The following is a 24,968-nucleotide window of genomic DNA, read 5'->3' as shown; positions in this document are numbered from 1 at the left end:
TATACACATCATTCACGGGTGTACCAAACATGAGCGTGAAAGGTGGCGTCTAATCACTGACGTCATGGAAATGGACATGGGCCTTGCGCAAGAACTGTTGTCAATGGATAGCGATATGTTTTTCTTAGCACTTCTTGGGGCAGAACTAATTGTACAGAATTACCAAGCAGTGCGAAATCAATTCTTGAGACGATCGTTTGTATTCGTCTCGTGAATAGTGCATAATTGTGTTCGATACAAGACTTATACCTTAAAGTTTGATGCAAAGGATACAAACACAATCTCAATATGCATGTTGATATAATATGCTAATTATTGTGTATGTACATATATCATGTATATAGATATCATGCCTTCATAGTAACTATTTGTACATAACATGAATATCACCGCTAATGGTGGAAATAAAGATGAGTAGTAGTAGTAGTAGTAGTAGTAGTAGTAGTAATAGTAAATGTTTCAAATTAATATGAATCATGAAACTACCATTTATTTTTTCATTTATTCATGATTTTAAACACGTCATTAATGAACATTCTAATATTCTGCTGTGTTATAGGATGTATGCTGTATCATGAGCGATCATAAGTAGCCGTTGTCTTTACAAATTGCTTGCGAGCGTATACAGTGTGTTAATACCACGTGATAAATTACGTCATAAATGCTACGTTGGAAGGTAACATTTTCCTTCAAATAAGGACTTTAAACAAAGATGACTTCACTATTTCTTCACCATTTTAAACGAAACACGTTTAGGATTGGAATAAATAAGACAAGAATTGGGACTTATTTTAAAGGTTAATAATTTTACCCATAAATCACAATGAGGAATATAGAAGACTAGACCTTATCATATTGATAACGAAAAGAAAATGTTATCTCCCCTCTCACATTTACAACCTTTATACACCTGAGACAGAGTAAAATGGCGAACGGAAGACTTAATATACATAAGTATTTCATTATCATCATCATAAGTATTTCTTGTCCTTTGTATGAATGATCCAGATAATTAAACAATGAATAATATGCAAACCGTTTATTGCATATTTCTAAACAATTTTGTATTTTTTTACTGTATTGATCTTTATTTTAAATGTCTTGTGTTTCTTATTTTAACATAAATTAATTCAGCATTAAATGATATAATATTCAAAGACAAAATGCAAAACATATGAAACAAATCATCGTGAAGAGCAACGACACAGTCAATTTCATATCAATCATCATGCACGCTGAATTGTGTGTAACTTGGTTGATGATTTCCTTTTATTCTTTTATTCTTTCCATTTTGAGTAATTTCTCAATGTCAATGATACAAAAATCATTGAAACGTGTTATACATGAAACTATATATATATTTTAATTGTTTATCTTTGTGTATTTTATATTTCTGTTTTATATTTTTATAATGTGACGATGAGCAGTTAATGCTTAAGTCAAAAATAAATTTTCTGTTATGTTCTGTTCTGTTCTGTCAATAAAGAAGTATGCTATATATCATATTATTAAATTTTTAACATAATAATGTTCTCAATCGTAGCAAAGATGCATGCTTTAAATGTTCACTAGCATTGTGCATAGTTTTTCCGCTGTCTGAGGACAAAGGGTTATTCTATTTTGTTGTATTGGTCAATGGCAATAATATGATTTAAAGAATTGTTTTCGTAAATTATAATATTTTTGACATAACAGAAACATTCCACTTTCATCTAATATTTCTTTTGTTTGATATGCCCAATTCATGTCATTGTATGCATTATTGTTGTCAACGTCACTTTTTGACATTTCATATGTATTTTTGATTAAGTATGATGATAGGATTTTGATAATCTTATCCAATACTTAAGCACTCTTAATTTAAGTTAAAATAAAGTTACTATGAATTAGTACAATGTCTTTTGCTGGATGGTATCCAATGATTTCTAAACCATTATTAAGAATTGATCCAATGAGACTGTCAAAAAGATTTTTCCTTGATATTAAGCTTAAGTTGATTATAACTAAAGATAAACAAATTGTGTAAGGCATAAAGGGGAAGTTGTGCAATGGGTTTTATTTCTAGTTTCCATTCTTGAACAAGGTTATACCAAAAAAAATTAATGATTAAAGTATTTCTATATCTGTATTATTCATGTTAAATGTAAAGTTAGATTTTCTGCCTCTTTCGTATATCATTATTTTAGTTTTTGATGTATTAACTTTGAGATCCCATAACACACAGAGGACTTGTAAATCATCGAGCATTGAAAGGCCTAATGAGTATGAGCAAAATATCAGCGTCACTTGCAAAGAAAATCAGATATGACTTTACATCGTTTATGGAGTAAATCCTTCTATATTATTATTTGACAATATATCGTCAACCAAGAATAAAGTCATCAATCTTGAACTGGAATTCTATAAATTAAATGAGATCATGTAATTTTATCAAAACCCTTCTCATAGTCGATAAAACAACAATACAATTTCATCTTTGAAGAAAGTGTTTTGCATTATTGGTATACTTAAGATCAGAAGCAGAGCAGCATCAAGGGCAAGCCCGAAGTTGATATTCTATCACCCATCATAACATTCAAGAAACACAAAGCCTTTTCAATATTTATTTCATTTTCATTGTCTTTATCTTATGTTTGGAAAACAATGGGCAAGGCTCGGACGAAATGTCGGTAAAATATCAACGGTTCTGTCACGGTATATCTATGATCTGATTCGACCAATCTATTTAAATACCACAAATTGTCCATAAACTGATATTTGAGAGTTGCCAATCGCCAATGAGAGGCTGAGGTAGTGGAAGCCGATCCGTCCAAAAAACAAGCACCAAATATTAAACCAGTTTTTTGGCTTGGCAACACGAAATATACCCCCCCCCCCCCCAAAAAAAAAAAAAGAGAACGTGCAGTTCTCGAATGCACAAATCAATGTGTTAGAAAAACGACTTAATAACGGTTTTAACAAGACATAGCATAGCGAGCGTAGCAAACATTGCACATATGTATGTATAACTAAATTGCGTTATAAAGAGCAGAGTATTGAAGCATTTGGCAAGATTTAAAAACTGAATTTCGCATTTCTGTTTTGTACCATCCTTTGTCATATATTGCAACTCGTGAGCAAAGCCTCAGGAAAGGTTTACTAAATGGGTCACCTGCCAATAATTCGGTTGGCGTTTTCATGGCGAAGCGATATATACGCAGAAATATGATTTACTACATATACAAATTTAGCGTACAATGGGTGTTGTTGCATAACATAGCATGGCAAACATAGCATGACAAACATAGTATAGCGTACTGGATTTCTCATCTCTGTTTTATACCCATCTTCATCATATATTGCAAAGAGCTAAGGCCGGGCCAAAGTAGCCTAAGAGAAGTTTTACAAAATGTGTCACCTGCCAATAATTTGGTTGGCGTTTTCTTGGCGGCGCGATAGATTTGCAGCAATATGATTTATAACATATACAAATATAGCGTACACGGGTTGTTGTTGCATAGCATAGCATGACAAACCTTGCATATCGTATATGATGACAAAACAGTCTTGAAGCGTTCTGGCATCGCAAACATAGCATAGCGTACTGAATTTTGCATTTATGTTTTATACCCATCTTCATCATACATCGCAAAGAGCTAAGGCCGGGCCAATAATTTGGTTGGCGTTTTCATGGCGACGCGATAGATTTGCAGCAATATGATTACATATACAAATATAGCGTACATTGGTTGTTGTGCATAGCATAGCTCAACAAACATACCATAGCGTTTATAATGACAATACAAAGTCTTGAAGCATTTTGACCTTAATAATTACGAATGCCATGTATATGGTAACAGTTGTGTAAGATCATCACTGTATATATGTAGTTAAGATAACTAGTATTTTAGGGATTATCCAATCTGTTTTTTTTTCATACTTGTTATGGTGTTTGTTTCTTGCGCAAAAGTGTTTCAATACAAGGCACTTTAAAGTAAAATAGTTCAATCATGGTTATAGTTTAAATATATGAAGCTGGCGTCACAGTCTGTAGTTAGATGCCGTTGATTTGTCTCCTTTTTATACAGTGGGAGAATATTTGCTAGTTTCCAATTGTTTGGGAACTGACTTTTTGACAGTGATTTATTAAAAAGTTGACATAATGGCTCGCAAATTGAATTCGGAGTATTTCTTAGTAGGAAGTGGCTTATTTCAATCTAGTTCAGTGGCTTTTTTACATCCAAATTACTGAGTATATCAGTAATATCTGGGTCTGTTATTTTAAACTTGCTAACAGTTTCGGCAGACCATGATTAGAACAGAGGTAACTCCATTGAATTAATATTGTCTATTGTGAAAATATATGCCAAATATTCATTAAGGGTTTATCTTTATCACTAAATAATTTGTTTGAGATATATTGTCATAATTGTCAGAGTGAGTTTATTATTTCTATAATTTTTCATTCAAAGTACCGACTATTACTGATCGTGAGGAAATTTCAAAGGCTCTTTCTAGGCTAGTTTCAAATCTGTCCCGAAATTTAATCACACAGGAGAAATTATTGCATATTTTCGACAGTGTTGAAGTTATCAAGTTTTACTTTTGAGTCTGAAACTTCATTTGAAAGGTATGTTTCAGTAAAACATAATACATGTATATCAATCTGGTATTTGTTCATTTATGTAGTTATAATTTATTTCTTATACTGCGAATATTTGGAATCACTCCCTACTTTAGTAATCGGCCCAGGATCCTGTACAACTCGTTAGAACGATTAATAATATAGTAATGTACATATACTTATGTATACCTAATATTGACAAAGTACTGTCTACCCAATAAGATATCATACTAAAATTTGTTTCTTTGAAGTCACCTGACATTTGTATAAAACAAATGTTTAGAAAAAGCTGTTGAAACAAGACAAGTTGGTCAACAATACGCACAATTTTCCGCTTAAATTGAGGATAAATTCTTAGAAAATAGTAATTGGTGACTAAATGTACGTCATTGCCTTGTTAACCCATTTATTTTAGCGTAGTATAATCCAATGGATGCTCGCCATTGGTCTTGTTCAATATACATGTTTTACATGGTATTATTTAGAATAATTAGATGTGTAAGAAAAAGTTAAGATAAATCAATAAAGGAATGAATAGGTAGAAGACTAGTCATTGTCATAAATATACTGAATATAAGAGACGTAGTGTTGCATTATCATAGATGAATAATGATTTAAAACACCGGTAATTTGATGAAAACATAATTGGTTCATCTAAATAATGATTTAGAATACCATGAAAAGTAATTTTGGAACAGAACATTTAGCATAATGACAATTTCCAAATAGCTTTCATATGTGATCAATATGAATAATATAGCAAATGCTATTTTCTAGACAAAGACAAATCATGTCAATGCCAACTTTAAATGTTCTAAGAGCATTGGCATGTGTGGGTTTGTCTAGACGTTTGAAAAATTCCATATTTATATATTAAACAAATCATCGGTTTACATTCTCGATTAACCCCAACTGGTCTGATTTTTAAATTGAAGAACCATTATTGGCAAATCGCTTTTTACAAGTTTTGTTAGGTAGTTTGTGTTTAAACAAATATAATATATATATATATATATATATCTACTTAGGGCATTAAGGTGACCGTATATTTTTTACGGCATTAAGGAGACAATTTGTATATTTTTTGTTTTATACTTTATTTTGCTTTTTTGTTGATAATTTAGTATTGAAATGATCATTTATTATGAGTACAAAATTCAGGCTTCTTAAATTAATTAACAAAAAATATACGTAATTTGGGGTCTCCTTAATAATTTGTAAGTATGTTGCAGGTTTTAAGGGGACAGGTATATATGTAGAAGGGTTTATGGAGACCAGTGTATATATAATACTATTTTTGAGGCATTAAGGGGACCATCCATATTTTATGGCATTAGGGGGACAAATTATATATATTTAACTTTTGACAGTATAGGCTCCCGTAACCTTAAGAGACAACTTGGTAATAGTATTTTTTATAATTGTGTACTATAATAAATCCACAAACAATGACCAGTCGAAACGGGAGGACTGCAAATTTCATAGGATATTCATCGGAAATCTTTTACAGACCATCTCATTCATTAAATGGAAGTCAGATTCAGTCACTTGGTCTCTGTACCGTTTGATAAACAAAATATATAATGACCAGGGGCGGATCCAGGAATTCTCGTTAGAAGGGGGCGTTACTTAGGGGCGTTTGCAGGAGGATTGAGGGTTACTCAGTCAAGTAATTTTTAACAATTTGTAGTCGGAAATGATGTATTTATATGTGTATATTTTATTATTTTCTTCTCATATATTGACACAAAAAGTAAACTTGGACGATTTTAGAGGGAGCGCACGCCAACTGCACCCCTTTTCAATCCGCTAGTGAATGGTGACTTAATATTTGATATATTATGGTTAAATAGAACTTTCAGTTGAATTATATAGAAACTGTAAATGCTAAATACAAGTTCTGTGCTTATAAAAACAATAAAAGTTTCGTCTGCACACGAATGTGTCTGTTAACGCTTGAACAGTTATATAGCTCATGATTAAAGAACATTGTTCATTGGGTTCATTGTGACCCATGGAAGTTTTTTTTATTAAATTCCAACTTCCCCTTAAATTTTACTTGCCTAAAAGTTTAACCTAAGTCAATCAGGGGCCATAACTTGTATTAAGGATATGGAGTTATGTAACCTCATTGGCTTATGGTCCTGAACAATTGTGTGAAGTATTAAGTCAATTTAATGAAGGGTATAGAACGCCTTAACCAATAGGCTACGGAGACGGTTTTAATGCATGTACTCAATTGCAGATTCAGGGGGCGGGTTGGGGTGGGGGGAATCGGTCCCAGCGCGCGCGCCGTCCCCCACCCCTTTGAATCGTCCGTTTATAATATGTTCTCAGTCAATATCGGGAAAAATACAATATTAAGATAAAAATGCACTATTTCGGACTATAAATTGGGGGAGTCTAACCCCCACCCCGGTCCAACATTTTAAGCCATTCAATTTCTGTTCTGAGGGAGGGACGGATGTGGAAAGATTAAGCCCATGAGTTTCACGTACCCCTTCTTAAGTCAATTCCAGGATCTGCCACTGATATCTGTAATCAGATTTGTTGTTTCATAATGTTATTGTTCCTTTAAACAGTTTAAACCTTTTATGTCATCAACATAAACAGACGCATGTTCAGTAAAAAATGCTCTGTATACAACGTTCTCGTACTCCAGAGCGATGATGCTATGCATTATATTTATCACCATCTGACTGACTGAGTAACTGCCAAAACTTTTCCGTTAAAGAGACTCTCTCATGTTTTGGCACCAAACATATTTTTTCTCGTAATGCATCTGAAAACACTTACATGTATATTTATTTTACTCCTTGGTACTGAAATTGCAGAAATAATAGTAACCAGGTTGATTTTCTTACTTCAATTGCATTTTTAAAAAACGATTGAAGTATTAAAAATTAATCTTGTTCAAGTTGGGAGCAAGCACATAGGGGTGCAGATAACACATAGAATAAAAAACGGATCTCTTATCCACTCGCCCACAGGGACTCATACTAAGGTGTTGAATATTTTAACCTTAATGGAAGTTATTGGTTTATCACGTGATTATGTCAATCAACTGATTGTGCAACAGCCTTTTGTTGAATCGGGTTAGTAACGCATTTCCAAATATTGGACTTCAAAGACTATATGTTAGCACATATCAACATTTATTGAAGGGTTTCAGCCATCAATAGCTTAGCTTTAACACTTCGTTTGATACGCCATACTTTATTTCGTAATAACAATCTATAAAATCCAAGTAAAAGATGCATTTTTAAAACCCTTAACGCTTCGCTTATATTCACTCAAAAACTCATGTTCGAAAGATTAAAAAAAGTATGTCATAATCATATCCTCTTTAGCGGCTGAGGAAGCCGGTCCAAACCATTCACATACTTTCCGAGTTTCTTAATACGAGGGTATAGCCAGAAGTTCGTGGAATTCCTTAATACAATCAACACATTTTAATATTTTTCAACGAACATCAGTTCGCTATAAAATCTATTTCAGCTGTAAATGACATAGAAAACTTCAAACTGATACATAAAATATAAAGGAAACTACAGCTTTTTCATTAACATGAGATCAGTATAGCCCGCGCAGTTCGAACGTCAGAATCTGACGTCAACGTCATAACTTATCAAAGTAAGAGCCGTTCGCCGCAATACAACGTCGAAGTCTCTCTACCCACTGCCGCTAAATGTCACTGAACCACTCTGACTTGTAAAAATACAGGCGTGTCTGAGCTTCACTCTGTAGTGCCTGAAAGTCATTGAAGCGTTTACCTTTAGTTCACATTTAAGTTTCGGAAATAGGGCAAAATCGCATGGTGGTAGGTCTGGCAAAAAAGGGGGTGGGGGGGGGGGGGGGGTGGGGGGGTGGGGAAGGATCTCCGCTTCAAGCTGGATTGTCGCGGTAGTCGGTGCCTCCTCCGATCTATGCGCTGATGCATTTTCCTGGTGAAGAATCCACCCATCATGCAACGCCAGTGGTCTCTTAAATGCCATCGCCCTCTACAAGTCACGCCTCAAAACCTTAAATGGAGAACATAACTGAGGCTTATAACATTTGTCGCGTTTTGCGTACTTCATCAAATATAATTAAAACTAACACTTATTCAATCCCATATTTTTAATCATAAACTTTTTAAAACATTGTTTTATGCAGATTTTATCAAGTCCTAAATATTGATAAAAATGAATTTTGTTATATATCACTTTACCTTTTAGTAGGAAGCACCCGTCACAGATTGGCTCTGCGGAACTGCACGGAGTAGGATAACACCGTGCACATCAAAGAAGAAAATGAACATATACTTTCCTATCGAGCAGGATGGTCGTGCCTTCTTCGGAGGCGGGGAACTGGTAGTCTTCCATTGACTGCTTTGCTGTTTTGTCTCAGGGTCGAAATAAAACAGTCAGGTTTCATCGCAAGTGACTATTTTCTCAAGAAAACGGTTTCCTTCCTTTTAGTACCGAGCTAAGGATCGGCGTGATTCCCGTACTCTTTTGCTCATCTCATCTTCTGTCAGCAGCCGTGGAACCCAACGCGCACTCACTCGACTCATTTTCAAACTGTCTTTCATTATCCTCCGTACCGACCCATAACTCATGTCCAACATCTTGCATATTTCATAAAGAGTGACTCGACGATCAGCGTCAACGATGTTTTTCACGTCACGTCAAATGTGCAAACCTTCGCGCCGTTTTATTGGTTTCAATGTGAGTGGTCAACAAAACAAGATATTGTCATGGGTTATTTTAGCAACTGCGGAGGGATGCGCGACCACCTGTTTCCATAGTGATCACTACGTTGTCGTTATAACATGCTTTACGATGAATCTCGCATTCTTAATTTCAAATTACCTGATTATTATTGTATGAAAGTTTAAAAGATATGCTGCATATTGTTTTCATTTTATCAAGCTTTTCCACGAACTTCTGGCTATGCCCTTGTATATAAATCTCTTATAAATTTGCCAAATAAAATTCAACATGGGTAAACAATTATAAAAAAATAACGTATTTTATGTATTGTAACATATTTATAAAAAATAGTCACTTGAATCAAATGAACATTTTCAATGTACTTTCTTTCTCGCGGAAAGTGGACATTTCATCTTACTCCAACAAGTGTGTGGTATGGTTGATTCTCTTCGTGACTGAAATCAACTTTTTTAAACACTTGGTGCATTTCAAATGTAGTCCGTATAAACATCCCCTTCAGATTCTTTGACGATTGCATTTCCATGGGAGATCACTGCGTAGGATAAACATACAAGTGTTGTTTAGCCACACTGTGGTTTCAATTATGTCAGGGGCGTAGCTACCCCTCTATTCATGAGGATTCATAAATGTGCTGGGGGTTCGGGGCAAACTTGAAAATTTTGAAAACCATGGTGCAATCTAGTGCATTCTGGGCGTTCCGATATGCATTATTTAGTACTGGAAAATAACCAGTTTTAGATTCATGTAGTCAAGTTCGCATACTGCAACTTTGGTTGATTTTTTTGTCAGAATCATGTGGATTCAGCCGCGTATTCACGTATAGGCGGCTACACGCCTGTATGTTGTGCATATGAATGTGTCACCATGTGACTTTCTCTTTCAAATTCTGTTAAAAAAATTATTGTTCTTTTTTTTGGTTACATATTATTTTTCTATGATATTTACTTTCATAATTTCCTAAAGAGACTTTTGTCAGTCATTCTAATTGCAATTGAGTGTTTTGACATTTCTGATAAGATTTTCCTGCTTCCTCTTCTTAATTATTATCAGTTAATTATCTCAGATCATAATCACAAACTTTACTCTTTGAGACTTTGACACTTCTCAATTAGCTCAGACTTAATATAATTGTAAATTTTATTTTTGACAATAATTATTTTTGAGTGACACTTTCTAAAATCTTCGATCATTATCTTTTTATCACTTAATTCTGATTGGTAACTTCTACTCTTTAAGTTAGTATATAAGTATGTACATTTTTCATTTAAGGAGAAGGAGAAATATATACATTAGATATTTATATTATTATTGATATTATATTTAGATATTAGATATTATATACTTTTTAACGGATCAAATGAGACATTTGTTTTATAAATCGTATATACTTCCTATGTTTGACTATTGTTGTAGTGTTTGGGGGAAAAGCAAGCAAACGCATACGAAACGAATAACCATGCTTCAAAAAAGAGCTGCTAAAATTATTCTCTTTAAGCCTATTAGAACGCCATCGCATGAATTATTTAAACAATTAGAATGGCTTCAATTTGAATACCGTTGCAAATATCAAACGGCTGTTATGGTATATAAATCTATTAACAATCTTACACCGAGTTATATAAGAGACATTATAAAGTTATCAAACAATACAAGATATGGATTACGATCTTCTACGCGACAAGACATTGCCCACATTCGACATAAAACTCAATACAAGAAACACTCGTTTGCATGCTACAGCGGGACAGTTTGGAACTCTTTACCAGAACGAATACGTAAATCGAACACGGAAAATACATTTAAAGCCTGCTGCAAGAAGTTCTTTTTACATCATCAATTGCAAAAACCGTTGTAAGAATTGTACTCATAATTCCATGACTATTGTTTTTTACATTATATATATCTCGATTAAGGTGTTAAATACATGTGTGACTGTCCTACTTACTCAGTTAATAAATTTTAATGATACGATTTGTTAACCTTTAGGTACAAATTGATGTATTGTTCGGCATTGATCTTATAATTAATGTATTATATTCATGTTTCTTTATGTTTTCGTATAACATTTTAATACGTACCCTTTTGAAATAACATAAATTTATGCTTACGTTTTCATTCTAAGCATTTATGTGTGTGTGCGTGTGTATGTTCTTTCAGAAGGCCACATTGTAAATAAGTCGTGTGTTATGTTTGTTTATAATATGATGCCTATGTCTTAATGTGTTACCTTCTTTAAATAAAGTTATTATTATTATTATTATTATTATTATTATTATTATTATTATTATTATTATTATTATTATTATAGATATACATATAGACTAGGAACTTTGTACTTCTTCTTTTACTAAGGAAATATCTTTGAACTACTTTTTTTTGTGACTATATAATTAATTCACTTACTTTCATAACTTAATATATCACATGGACTATTGAATGTTTCTTGTTAAATAAGTCTTTGGATTTATCTTTGTTAACTATTCAACTCAAATGTGGAATTAATAAAGAACCAACTTTTAAACATCTTAATTGGACTTGAGTTGTTAATCAAAGTGAACCATTAAACGTGATCTGAACTTAAACGGTAACTCGCAGTTGTGCCAGCTAATTCCCCAAATTAATGGCCAATTGCACGTGCCCCTTAGACAGTGTGGCTCGGGCTCGGTGACCACCCCTACTATACCGGAGTGTATATACTGGCCCGTTCCCGACGCTGCACGACTTAACTGGGGTGCACGGTGCCAAATGTATAATTTGGTGTAAATGATGCATCCTTAATATAACACCTCCTTGCTGCTACACCAATAGAAACTTCATGAGATGTTAATAGTAAAAGAACTAGCACTGACGTTCCCATGTTTGTCTGGGTCATTTAAATAATAGAAAACAATTTACAAGATAAACAAATTTGTTTTGACTTCTTTAATGAATTATATAAAAACATTGTACAAAGATATCATGACACTTTTAAACAATAAGTATGGTTGTTAATTAAACAGTATGCAAGCTTTAAAGATTTAGGCAAACCATTGGAATTTTACAGCGGTCTTAAAAGGTGTATTTAAAGCTGCAATCTCACCGATTGATCGTTTTGACTACCGGTACTCTTTTATTGTTTGTCTATAAATGGACAATTTTTTTGCATAAATGTCTAGACCCAATTTTAAGTGATATAAGACTGCTGAAAAAAGATCAGATAGCAGTTTATCATATTTATGTTAAAAAAATGATGTTTTATGGCTAAAAGCATTACGAACAATTTAATGTAAATGAAATTTTCAGCACTTTTACATTTCTGATGGGTTCTATTGTGAATTATCTAATATGACTGAATTAAAGGAATGATAACCAAATCAGCAGATTTTGAGACAATTTTGTGTCTTTACTGACAATCTGTAAGAGTGCAGCTTGAAGTGTTGATCTAAAGCTTCATATACACATTGTTATATTGTCAATAACTGTTTAAAAGGTCTCATGTACTAAATAAGATAATAATTTTCATACAATATCTAAAATTGATCAAAATAAATAAAGTACCATTATACCTATTTCTTAAAAGTGCCGTTTCTCATCTGACAATACCATTCAAAGCCATCATTTCAACTATGAATTTATTTTTAACTTTCAACTTTTCTATAGCATATGCAACAAAATACACCAAAAATACAAGCCATGAACAATATGATTGTTCAACTTGCATTATCTTTGGCCTTTTGAAACGACCATTTTCCAGTTTTGTCTATTTGTAAGTTATGCCCTGAGGAATAAAGTATGACTGTATGAAAATAAAAAGCAATAAAAACACTAAAAAAATGCCCCAACCCCTGTAATTTCTAATACAGTAGTAAAATCAAGAAATTCAACATTTAGAGCTGCACTCCCACAGATATACCGTTTTCACAACTATTTTTGTTTTTGAATGAGCAATTTTTTGCGTAATTATCTGCAAACCAATGATAAAAGATTGCTGACAAAAGATCAGATCACAGATTTCATATTTCCGTTCAAAAATTAATGTTACTAACGGTTTAAGAAAAGTGCATAAAACATCAATGTTTTAACTTAAATAGAAAAATCTGCCATTTAATTTTTCGCAAAAATTGGATGGTTCCAATCCAAGACATAAAATGAGAAAAGTTGTCAAAACGTCCAAAATGTGAGAGTGCAGCTTTAACGTTTGAAAGTAACTCTGTTTGCCTCGTGCCCCTAAACAGGGTTTAATTATATTATATGCCCAGTGGGTTTGTCCCTGTATATTTGATTGTAGTAATGGATACTGGTCTAATTATCTTCTGACAATTTTTCACCAATTTTAAAGAAACAGAAAACACATATTAAGCTCATATAACGCTGTACAATTTAATCTCATTCATTAGGATGAGAAAAATTCCCTAAAAATATTAATTGTGGAAACATATCTCATTTAAATACATACAGGAAATGGCGACATCATTTACCCTTTAGTATGAAAAATGCAGTTTCCTGATATTTGAATAGCGATTCTTTATTTAAGCATCTCAATTCATTCAACATACACATAGTATGTATCAAGTTTCAAAGGAAACCAAATCATCGTAACGATGGTTTTCAAAGCAAATATTCACACTCTTGACAAACTTCTTTTCCTAGTTTCAACTTTTGAGACTTTTTGATGAGCCTGCACCTTCCCCCTCTTATGCTGTGGCTTCAAGCAATAAAGCTACCAGCTCAAGTTGCACAACTGGTGAACAAGACTGCTGATAGTCGACAAACTGCACACCTGATGCCATGATAAATCATGTCCATCGACTTCCAGAATGAAGAAATGACGCAGCACAGAATTGATTTCAATTGGACCTCTCTGTACTTTCATCCCCTTGTTGTAGTCAAAGACTATATCTAAGTGTGCAGTGCGGGATCTTGAGAAGCTTTCTGCTCCTCTGATGAAGTAAGTTTGGCAGAGTATGAAACTCCTGTCTACTCATATGCCTGGACACATGTGATCTATGTCTTCTTGTGTGTGCCCAACCATCACCTGATTTTTTTTTAGAGGAAGTTAGTGCTTGATTACAAGTCAATGTGACAAAACAAGGTCTTTCATTTATGCCACCAAGAACTAGTATTCCAAGTTTCATAACTCGTATGTTAACTCAAAGCAATTGAGCAGAAACTGTTTGGTAATTAATTTTAAGTCACTGCTTCCACTTATACTATCAGTAATATTGAACGTGAACCGACTGACCCAAATGCTATTCTAAATAATTTTTATGTGCAGAAACCTTAATCCTATTGACACAAAAGTAATCCAATAGTATGTCTTCACAAAACATTCTACATCAATATTTTGTCAATTTAACTCAAAGATTGATTATTGTTTTTTTGTCAGACAAACACAGAGATGGCCCTATATCGCTCTCCTGATTTGAGAAAGGATTCTAACTTAGTTATTGTTTGGACACTAACTGGACACTTTTGGTCTGACTTTATAATGCTGCTGGTGAAAATATTAAAAGTCCCTAAATAATGGGCTTACAAAAACATGAAATAAAATGTATGTGTTTAAAAATTACAAAGGGCCATAACTCTTACAATATTTAAGTTTGTATTGAGCAGAATAAAAGGCTTTGCCTAAAATACAAACTTAAAACTATATTTACAAGTAAAACAAAACAAGAGCACCGCGAAACGGAGCATTATACGCCCGAAGAAGATTCGGCTCGAGGTCCTTTTAATGTAGTGATGTTTTGTATAAAGTTATTTGAAAATCGCTTTATTAGTTACCAAGTTATGGCCCGGACACGGAATTGCTAACGGACGAGTAACAAAGATGTGGCCCGGACACATAATTGCTAACGCCCCCCCATGGTGATTCTAGTCTTTGAGGTATGGACCTGGAAATTGCGAGCGACACACCCTTTTAATGTAGTGATGATTTGTATAAAGTTATTTGAAAATTGCTTTATTAGTTACCAAGTTATGGCCCGGACACGGAATTGCTAACGGACGGACAGACGGACGGACAGACAGACAGACGGACAGACGATGGAGGCCATAACATAATACGACCCTTCGGGCGTATAAAAATCTACAAATATGTTTTTTGTATCTGGTTTTTGAGAGAGAATGATCGGAAGAAAACATCACACATTCACAATCATATTAAAAAATAATTTAGTTTTTTTTTTAAATTATATTCTATTTCAAAAACACTGCAAAAGACAAGACACTTACGTTTCAATTTCTTGATTTAATACATTGATGATTATCAATTCTTATGAAGCGAGATGGGTCTTACACTCTGACCAGTGCAACATGCATGTTCTTAGTTGCTCAGTTATTACCTTTCTTAAAATTCTTCTTTTGTTGTATTTTCCATCGGAATGTATAGCACCTCTGTGTTTCTGTTTGTCTCCTGAAATAGTAAAAGTTTATTAATAATAATCACAATAATAATAATCAGTGACTTTTACTGAAATTATTTTCACCGATTGTGCCTTGCACATTGGGGAACAAAGTTGACTTCTGAGGAGAAGATTTTTCCATATAGAAATATAACAAAAAGTAGCTCCGCACCCTGGAGCAATGATTTTTATGAATCAATATCCGGTGAAGAAAATTCATACAGGGTATTGAAACATTTTTTTTCTTCAAATGAAGACTTTTAAAAAAGATAACTTAACTAGCTCTTCATCATATTAAATAAAAATTAGCAGTCTATGCCGCACACGGAGCCCCGCATTTGATCTTTTACCATAGTTTGATTGAGAGTTAAGTTTCACATCGACAAGTCTTTACAGGTCTATTAAAGCTGCACTCTCACAGATTGAACGTTTTGAAAAAGGTTATAATTTTTATCTTGGAATGAACCAATGTATGCAAAATGCATGGAAACCTGTGATATAAGACGGCTGACAAAAAATGTCTTTGAATTCCCGTCAAACATGTCCGAACCAAATTCAAACTTTGGATAATCACTGTGATTCACGATGAAATTCAGCACTTCTTGCCCAGTATATATACGTTCACTTTAAGCGGAAGGCAAATTAAAACAAACACATTTGTCCGAAAATTAATCAAGTTTTAAATGGTAGTAGAATTGTCATTTGTTCATGTAATTTTCAAGAATCAGGAAAGGAAATAAATGTTCTCATGTTGCCAATTTAGTCTCGATCATCTAGACGCTTGTATCCAGATCTATATCGTTCATTGACTCTAATTAGAGCGGCTTCATGATTGAGACTAGCCGGTTCTTTGATAATTGTTACGATCGAACAGTGGTTGAAAATGTAAAGTGAGACCAGTTTTTTACCTGTTATTGAACAAACTATTATGTTGGCAGGACTGTCCTCCTCAGCAATGCAAAGAACAGCAATGACTGGCTGGCACTCTGTAAAATGGCGATTAAAACATTATGTCCAATTAAAACTGTCCCATTCTAAACAATCCATCAGCAATATATATAAATGAGCTGCGCCATGTGGAAATGTGTCTTGGGAAGTTGACATCATTCCATGTAATGTCATAAAGATGAGCAGAAGACATTACTTACTATGCAGTAAAAGTTCTTACTTTAACAGTAAAGATATCTTTTTTTGAGGAAATTAATCAAAGTGAGCTCTTTTATGTCATGTTTCTACAGTACCGTAGGTTTTCATACAATATCTAAAATTGATCAAAATAAATAAAGTACCATTATACCTATTTCTTAAAAGTGCCGTTTCTCATCTGACAATACCATTCAAAGCCATCATTTCAACTATGAATTTATTTTTAACTTTCAACTTTTCTATAGCATATGCAACAAAATACACCAAAAATACAAGCCATGAACAATATGATTGTTCAACTTGCATTATCTTTGGCCTTTTGAAACGACCATTTTCCAGTTTTGTCTATTTGTAAGTTATGCCCTGAGGAATAAAGTATGACTGTATGAAAATAAAAAGCAATAAAAACACTAAAAAAATGCCCCAACCCCTGTAATTTCTAATACAGTAGTAAAATCAAGAAATTCAACATTTAGAGCTGCACTCCCACAGATATACCGTTTTCACAACTATTTTTGTTTTTGAATGAGCAATTTTTTGCGTAATTATCTGCAAACCAATGATAAAAGATTGCTGACAAAAGATCAGATCACAGATTTCATATTTCCGTTCAAAAATTAATGTTACTAACGGTTTAAGAAAAGTGCATAAAACATCAATGTTTTAACTTAAATAGAAAAATCTGCCATTTAATTTTTCGCAAAAATTGGATGGTTCCAATCCAAGACATAAAATGAGAAAAGTTGTCAAAACGTCCAAAATGTGAGAGTGCAGCTTTAACGTTTGAAAGTAACTCTGTTTGCCTCGTGCCCCTAAACAGGGTTTAATTATATTATATGCCCAGTGGGTTTGTCCCTGTATATTTGATTGTAGTAATGGATACTGGTCTAATTATCTTCTGACAATTTTTCACCAATTTTAAAGAAACAGAAAACACATATTAAGCTCATATAACGCTGTACAATTTAATCTCATTCATTAGGATGAGAAAAATTCCCTAAAAATATTAATTGTGGAAACATATCTCATTTAAATACATACAGGAAATGGCGACATCATTTACCCTTTAGTATGAAAAATGCAGTTTCCTGATATTTGAATAGCGATTCTTTATTTAAGCATCTCAATTCATTCAACATACACATAGTATGTATCAAGTTTCAAAGGAAACCAAATCATCGTAACGATGGTTTTCAAAGCAAATATTCACACTCTTGACAAACTTCTTTTCCTAGTTTCAACTTTTGAGACTTTTTGATGAGCCTGCACCTTCCCCCTCTTATGCTGTGGCTTCAAGCAATAAAGCTACCAGCTCAAGTTGCACAACTGGTGAACAAGACTGCTGATAGTCGACAAACTGCACACCTGATGCCATGATAAATCATGTCCATCGACTTCCAGAATGAAGAAATGACGCAGCACAGAATTGATTTCAATTGGACCTCTCTGTACTTTCATCCCCTTGTTGTAGTCAAAGACTATATCTAAGTGTGCAGTGCGGGATCTTGAGAAGCTTTCTGCTCCTCTGATGAAGTAAGTTTGGCAGAGTGTGAAACTCCTGTCTACTCATATGCCTGGACACATGTGATCTATGTCTTCTTGTGTGTGCCCAACCATCACCTGAATTTTTTTTAGAGGAAGTTAGTGCTTGATTACAAGTCAATGTGACAAAACAAGGTCTTTCATTTATGCCACCAAGAACTAGTATTCCAAGTTTCATAACTCGTATGTTAACTCAAAGCAATTGAGCAGAAACTGTTTGGTAATTAATTTTAAGTCACTGCTTCCACTTATACTATCAGTAATATTGAACGTGAACCGACTGACCCAAATGCTATTCTAAATAATTTTTATGTGCAGAAACCTTAATCCTATTGACACAAAAGTAATCCAATAGTATGTCTTCACAAAACATTCTACATCAATATTTTGTCAATTTAACTCAAAGATTGATTATTGTTTTTTTGTCAGACAAACACAGAGATGGCCCTATATCGCTCACCTGATTTGAGAAAGGATTCTAACTTAGTTATTGTTTGGACACTAACTGGACACTTTTGGTCTGACTTTATAATGCTGCTGGTGAAAATATTAAAAGTCCCTAAATAATGGGCTTACAAAAACATGAAATAAAATGTATTTGTTTAAAAATTACAAAGGGCCATAACTCTTACAATATTTAAGTTTGTATTGAGCAGAATAAAAGGCTTTGCCTAAAATACAAACTTAAAACTATATTTACAAGTAAAACAAAACAAGAGCACCGCGAAACGGAGCATTATACGCCCGAAGAAGATTCGGCTCGAGGTCCTTTTAATGTAGTGATGTTTTGTATAAAGTTATTTGAAAATCGCTTTATTAGTTACCAAGTTATGGCCCGGACACGGAATTGCTAACGGACGAGTAACAAAGATGTGGCCCGGACACATAATTGCTAACGCCCCCCCATGGTGATTCTAGTCTTTGAGGTATGGACCTGGAAATTGCGAGCGACACACCCTTTTAATGTAGTGATGATTTGTATAAAGTTATTTGAAAATTGCTTTATTAGTTACCAAGTTATGGCCCGGACACGGAATTGCTAACGGACGGACAGACGGACGGACAGACAGACAGACGGACAGACGATGGAGGCCATAACATAATACGACCCTTCGGGCGTATAAAAATCTACAAATATGTTTTTTGTATCTGGTTTTTGAGAGAGAATGATCGGAAGAAAACATCACACATTCACAATCATATTAAAAAATAATTTAGTTTTTTTTTAAAATTATATTCTATTTCAAAAACACTGCAAAAGACAAGACACTTACGTTTCAATTTCTTGATTTAATACATTGATGATTATCAATTCTTATGAAGCGAGATGGGTCTTACACTCTGACCAGTGCAACATGCATGTTCTTAGTTGCTCAGTTATTACCTTTCTTAAAATTCTTCTTTTGTTGTATTTTCCATCGGAATGTATAGCACCTCTGTGTTTCTGTTTGTCTCCTGAAATAGTAAAAGTTTATTAATAATAATCACAATAATAATAATCAGTGACTTTTACTGAAATTATTTTCACCGATTGTGCCTTGCACATTGGGGAACAAAGTTGACTTCTGAGGAGAAGATTTTTCCATATAGACATATAACAAAAAGTAGCTCCGCACCCTGGAGCAATGATTTTTATGAATCAATATCCGGTGAAGAAAATTCATACAGGGTATTGAAACATTTTTTTTCTTCAAATGAAGACTTTTAAAAAAGATAACTTAACTAGCTCTTCATCATATTAAATAAAAATTAGCAGTCTATGCCGCACACGGAGCCCCGCATTTGATCTTTTACCATAGTTTGATTGAGAGTTAAGTTTCACATCGACAAGTCTTTACAGGTCTATTAAAGCTGCACTCTCACAGATTGAACGTTTTGAAAAAGGTTATAATTTTTATCTTGGAATGAACCAATGTATGCAAAATGCATGGAAACCTGTGATATAAGACGGCTGACAAAAAATGTCTTTGAATTCCCGTCAAACATGTCCGAACCAAATTCAAACTTTGGATAATCACTGTGATTCACGATGAAATTCAGCACTTCTTGCCCAGTATATATACGTTCACTTTAAGCGGAAGGCAAATTAAAACAAACACATTTGTCCGAAAATTAATCAAGCTTTAAATGGTAGTAGAATTGTCATTTGTTCATGTAATTTTCAAGAATCAGGAAAGGAAATAAATGTTCTCATGTTGCCAATTTAGTCTCGATCATCTAGACGCTTGTATCCAGATCTATATCGTTCATTGACTCTAATTAGAGCGGCTTCATGATTGAGACTAGCCGGTTCTTTGATAATTGTTACGATCGAACAGTGGTTGAAAATGTAAAGTGAGACCAGTTTTTTACCTGTTATTGAACAAACTATTATGTTGGCAGGACTGTCCTCCTCAGCAATGCAAAGAACAGCAATGACTGGCTGGCACTCTGTAAAATGGCGATTAAAACATTATGTCCAATTAAAACTGTCCCATTCTAAACAATCCATCAGCAATATATATAAATGAGCTGCGCCATGTGGAAATGTGTCTTGGGAAGTTGACATCATTCCATGTAATGTCATAAAGATGAGCAGAAGACATTACTTACTATGCAGTAAAAGTTCTTACTTTAACAGTAAAGATATCTTTTTTTGAGGAAATTAATCAAAGTGAGCTCTTTTATGTCATGTTTCTACAGTACCGTAGGTCTTGTACACATCTATGTTACATATATAAATAATAAACAGGAATAAAATGAGGAGTTGTGTACACACTAATTCCTCCTTATGTACTGTGTAACTCAAGAAAAACAATTCATAATTCTAGTAAAACCAATCCATAATTCTAGTAAATCTCTAGAATTCCCTTACTTTTCTCGCTGTACAAAAATGAATGAGGAGTTGCAAACAAGCAGGGCCATAAAACTTTTGCCATTTAAACTGTACCACAACAGCAATTTAAAGACAGTGATACTCATTGATGGAATAGGCACTTAGACAGCTACATTTTCTGAGCAATGGAGATCAGACTAAATTCTCCAGAGATCATTTATAGCTTTATTTGAAATAAAGAACATGTTACAGTGTTTATGTTAAACTTGTTACTTATCCCTGATAACACAATCATTACCTTCAAAATGGTGATAAAACAAGAGGCACATCAGTGCCTGTGCTCCACTGGCCAAAAGGTTCAAGCAAAGACCACCTAACGAACATTTTCGTCAAGTTTCATAGAAATACAATCATCAATTTTTGAGGAGAAGTTATTTAATTTTTTTTTTACTTTAATAGCTCTGGCTGCCATGTTGTGCAGTGGACCGAAATGATTTGGGCAATTTGAGTAAAGGAGCACCAAACAAACATTTCTGTCAAGTTTTATCGAAAAAAGGTCATCGGTTTCGACGACAAGTCGTATAAAGTTTTTTTTATTTTTTAGCTCTGGCAGCCATGGTGTGCAGTGGACTGGAACCATTTAACAAATTTTGGTTAATGACCACCCAAGGAACATTTCTGTCAAGTTTCATCAAAATCTGATCATCATTTTTTTTCTATTAAAGGGAGGTAATTCAGTAGTAAAATGTAATCAAAGCTATTAAAGCATGGCATTTCTTTTCTAACCATGTTGATATTATTACAGTCTATTCAAGCAAGATGCCTTTTGTTTTTACATAGTACCCATAGGTTCTGAAAAACAAGGAGCACTATTCCCAACAGAAGGATGTCACTCCCTATCACTGCATGAGCATCATAATAAAGAAATGTTTACTCAAACTGCAAGCTGTTCAATTGAAATAGGTATTTACCTCAAGCATACAGTTTTTTAATGTGGCAAAATAGTCGGACTACTAGATTGTCATTCGGACTAGTAAAATATGCCATTATGCTAGTCCAACTGGCTAGTAGGTTAAAATGTTTTTCGTGAAGACTGCGGACGAGAAGTCCCTAAAGGTTTTTTCTATTTTTAACTCTCGCAGCCATGTTGTGCAGCGGACCGGGACCATTTGGGCAATTTTGGTTAAAGGGCATCCCGATGAACATTTATGTAAAGTTTCATCAAAATCTGATAATCGGTTTCTGAGAAGATGTAGTTTAACGTTTTTTTCTATTCTTAGCTCTGGTGCCCATGTTGTGCAGCAGACCAGAACTGTTTGGGCTATTTTGGTTAAGGACTACCCAAGTACCATTTCTGTCAAGTTTCATTGCAATATGATCATCGGTTTCTGAGGAGAAGTCGTTTAAAGGTTTTTCTATTTTTACCTCTGGGGGCCATCTTGTGCAGTGGACCGAAACCATTGAAGCAAATTTGATAAAGGACCATCCAAGGAACATTTCTGTTAAGTTTCATCAAAATCTGCCTATCCGTTTCAGAGGAGATGTCGTTTAAAGATTTTGCTATTTTTAGCTGTGGCGGCCATATTGTGCAATGGACCAGAACCATTTGAGCAATTTTAATAAAGGACCACCCAAGGAACATTACTGTCAAGTTTCATCAAAATCTGCCGAACCGTTTCAGAGGAGATGTCGTTTAAAGATTTTGCTATTTTTAGCTCTGGCGGCCATATTGTGCAATGGACCGGAACCATTTGAGCAATTTTGGTAAAGGACCACCAAAGGAACATTCCTGTGAAGTTCTGTCAAAATCCGCTTATCAGTTTCAGAGGAGATGTCGTTTAAAGTAAAAGTTTACGCACGCACGCACGCACTCACGACGGACAATCTGTGACGACATAAGCTCCATGGCCTTCGGCCAGTGGAGCTAATAAAAACAAATATACCTTATTAAACACTGTTTACTATCACATCTGTACCCCCCCCCCCCTCCCCCCTTCTTACATACCTAAGCGGCTCTTACCAAAGTAAAGAATGAAAGGTCCACAAGGCCAATTATAAACCATGAACCATGAGAATCCTGTTTACTAATTTGATTTTAAATCACCCAAAAGGCTTTCTACACATAATGGTTCCTTAATTTAAATCTAGCCTCCAAAGTTGTGATTTCATTGAAAGACTTGAGATACCTTATTTCAAAAAATGACGAAAGGAAAGCTTAAACGCAGAAGTCTGGACGGGTATACGAGCCTGGAAATAAATACACAAAAGCTCACCATGCTGCTAAGGATTCTTATATAATTCCCGGCCCAAGTTCAGCTGGAGATGTTGATTCCACACGGCTGGATAACCGGCCCAGTGCACCCAAGCTTGGCAGTATCTGCAAGAGGAGGGTGTATATCTGGGAAAACGCATTTATAATCAATTTGCGAAAGTTCTTATCCGCCATAAGTAGTGAACATGTATGTGGCTTATAGATTATCTGAAATGAAGTTTAATAAAGGAGACAAGGTTCGGTCTGGGATCTAAACCTGGATTTTGATGCTGAAATTGTAAGTTTTGTTCAAATGAAGTATAAACTTAAAGTGAGTACAGAGATATCTTGAAGCCCAGATTTATCACTTACCTGAAGTTTGTAGGGCTACAATTTGCAGGAACTGTCCCCATGAGCCTTTTGTCTGTTAGGGGAATGGTGGCTTAGGTGATTGGTGGTACCACTCTGCATTTCTTATCCACACACAACACAGTGTATCTGAAAATGACAGAGAATGGCCATGCACTTATGAAAGCTATGCTAGAAATACGCCGTTATGAGTGTATCAGATGACATTTCCACACAGAAATTGTGAGGCCACCAATACAGCAGTACTGACATCAATGACGAAAACATATATATCTGTCATGGAGCTGTGCTGGTTCTGTGGCGTCAAAACCACTGCAACTTGGCAATTCACTAGAAACATCTTTTCAGAAAAAAGAAACAACCAATACTGGGTAGCCTTTGTCACCCAGTGAACACCCAGAGCATCTAGTTACTTTGAGCATCTATTTACTTAGAAGTACAATGTAGCGTCATTAAGATCTCAAATTAACAAAAAAGTGTATCCGAAAGCTTTAAATACTGAACGAAGTGTAACTTTGAGGCGGGCTGCGAGCAAATACTTTCAAGGGCAGAAATCTCCCAGAAGTTTGAAAAAGATTATGCAAAGCTCTAGCTTGATGATTTTGGCCCAATTTCAAATTGTTACTCAGTAACACGACGGCGTAAATTTAATCAAACATCAATATAGTTACACAGGAAAATAACAAATAGCTTTAAACTCTCTCACATTCATGGCAGAGTGTCTGGTGACGGTTAAACATTCAGCCTGGTGGCTGGGGTAACATATCTAAATCTCTAAATGGATGATCTGATCCCAGCCAACAGATCAGCGAAACACGAATTGTATTGCGTGTTCAGGGGGGGGGGGGGGGGTCCCAAGGATATCTTGAATATTGTTTTATGATTGATTAGATAGTATATTTATAAAATATGAGATGTGAATATGTTTCTATCATGTATGAATTAGAACACTTTAGATTAGTACTTCACAACACATGCGACCACTTCGCACTTGTAGTGTTTTTTCACGAATATCGGAAATTGTGTAGTGTTCCTCAATGTTCTAGCTAAAGTCGTATAATTAATTTCAAGAAACAATACACTTGTACAACACAAGTGTTTTCAACATTGGACCATTTTCAATCCAATATTCATTATTATTCTTTGT

The 24,968-nt window shown here is 34.3% G+C and overlaps 2 long non-coding RNA genes across 2 annotated transcripts; both read right to left on the bottom strand.

Moving 5' to 3' along the window:
• Window positions 1–12,234: 12,234 nt before the first annotated feature.
• LOC128212003 (uncharacterized) lies at window positions 12,235–16,757 on the bottom strand. Its single transcript, XR_008257367.1, has 3 exons — window positions 16,607–16,757; window positions 15,639–15,709; window positions 12,235–14,332 (listed from the first exon to the last, which is right to left on the bottom strand). It is a non-coding gene; the product is annotated as an uncharacterized LOC128212003 (long non-coding RNA).
• A 194-nt stretch (window positions 16,758–16,951) lies between these two features.
• Window positions 16,952–23,844, bottom strand: LOC128212155 (uncharacterized). Its single transcript, XR_008257398.1, has 5 exons — window positions 23,825–23,844; window positions 23,475–23,578; window positions 20,739–20,816; window positions 19,771–19,841; window positions 16,952–18,464 (listed from the first exon to the last, which is right to left on the bottom strand). It is a non-coding gene; the product is annotated as an uncharacterized LOC128212155 (long non-coding RNA).
• Window positions 23,845–24,968: the final 1,124 nt, after the last annotated feature.

The sequence above is a fragment of the Mya arenaria genome, chromosome 12 (assembly GCF_026914265.1).
Source record: "Mya arenaria isolate MELC-2E11 chromosome 12, ASM2691426v1".
In the NCBI taxonomy this organism is placed as follows: Eukaryota; Metazoa; Mollusca; class Bivalvia; order Myida; family Myidae; genus Mya; species Mya arenaria.
This window is presented reverse-complemented; position numbering and strand designations above follow the sequence as displayed.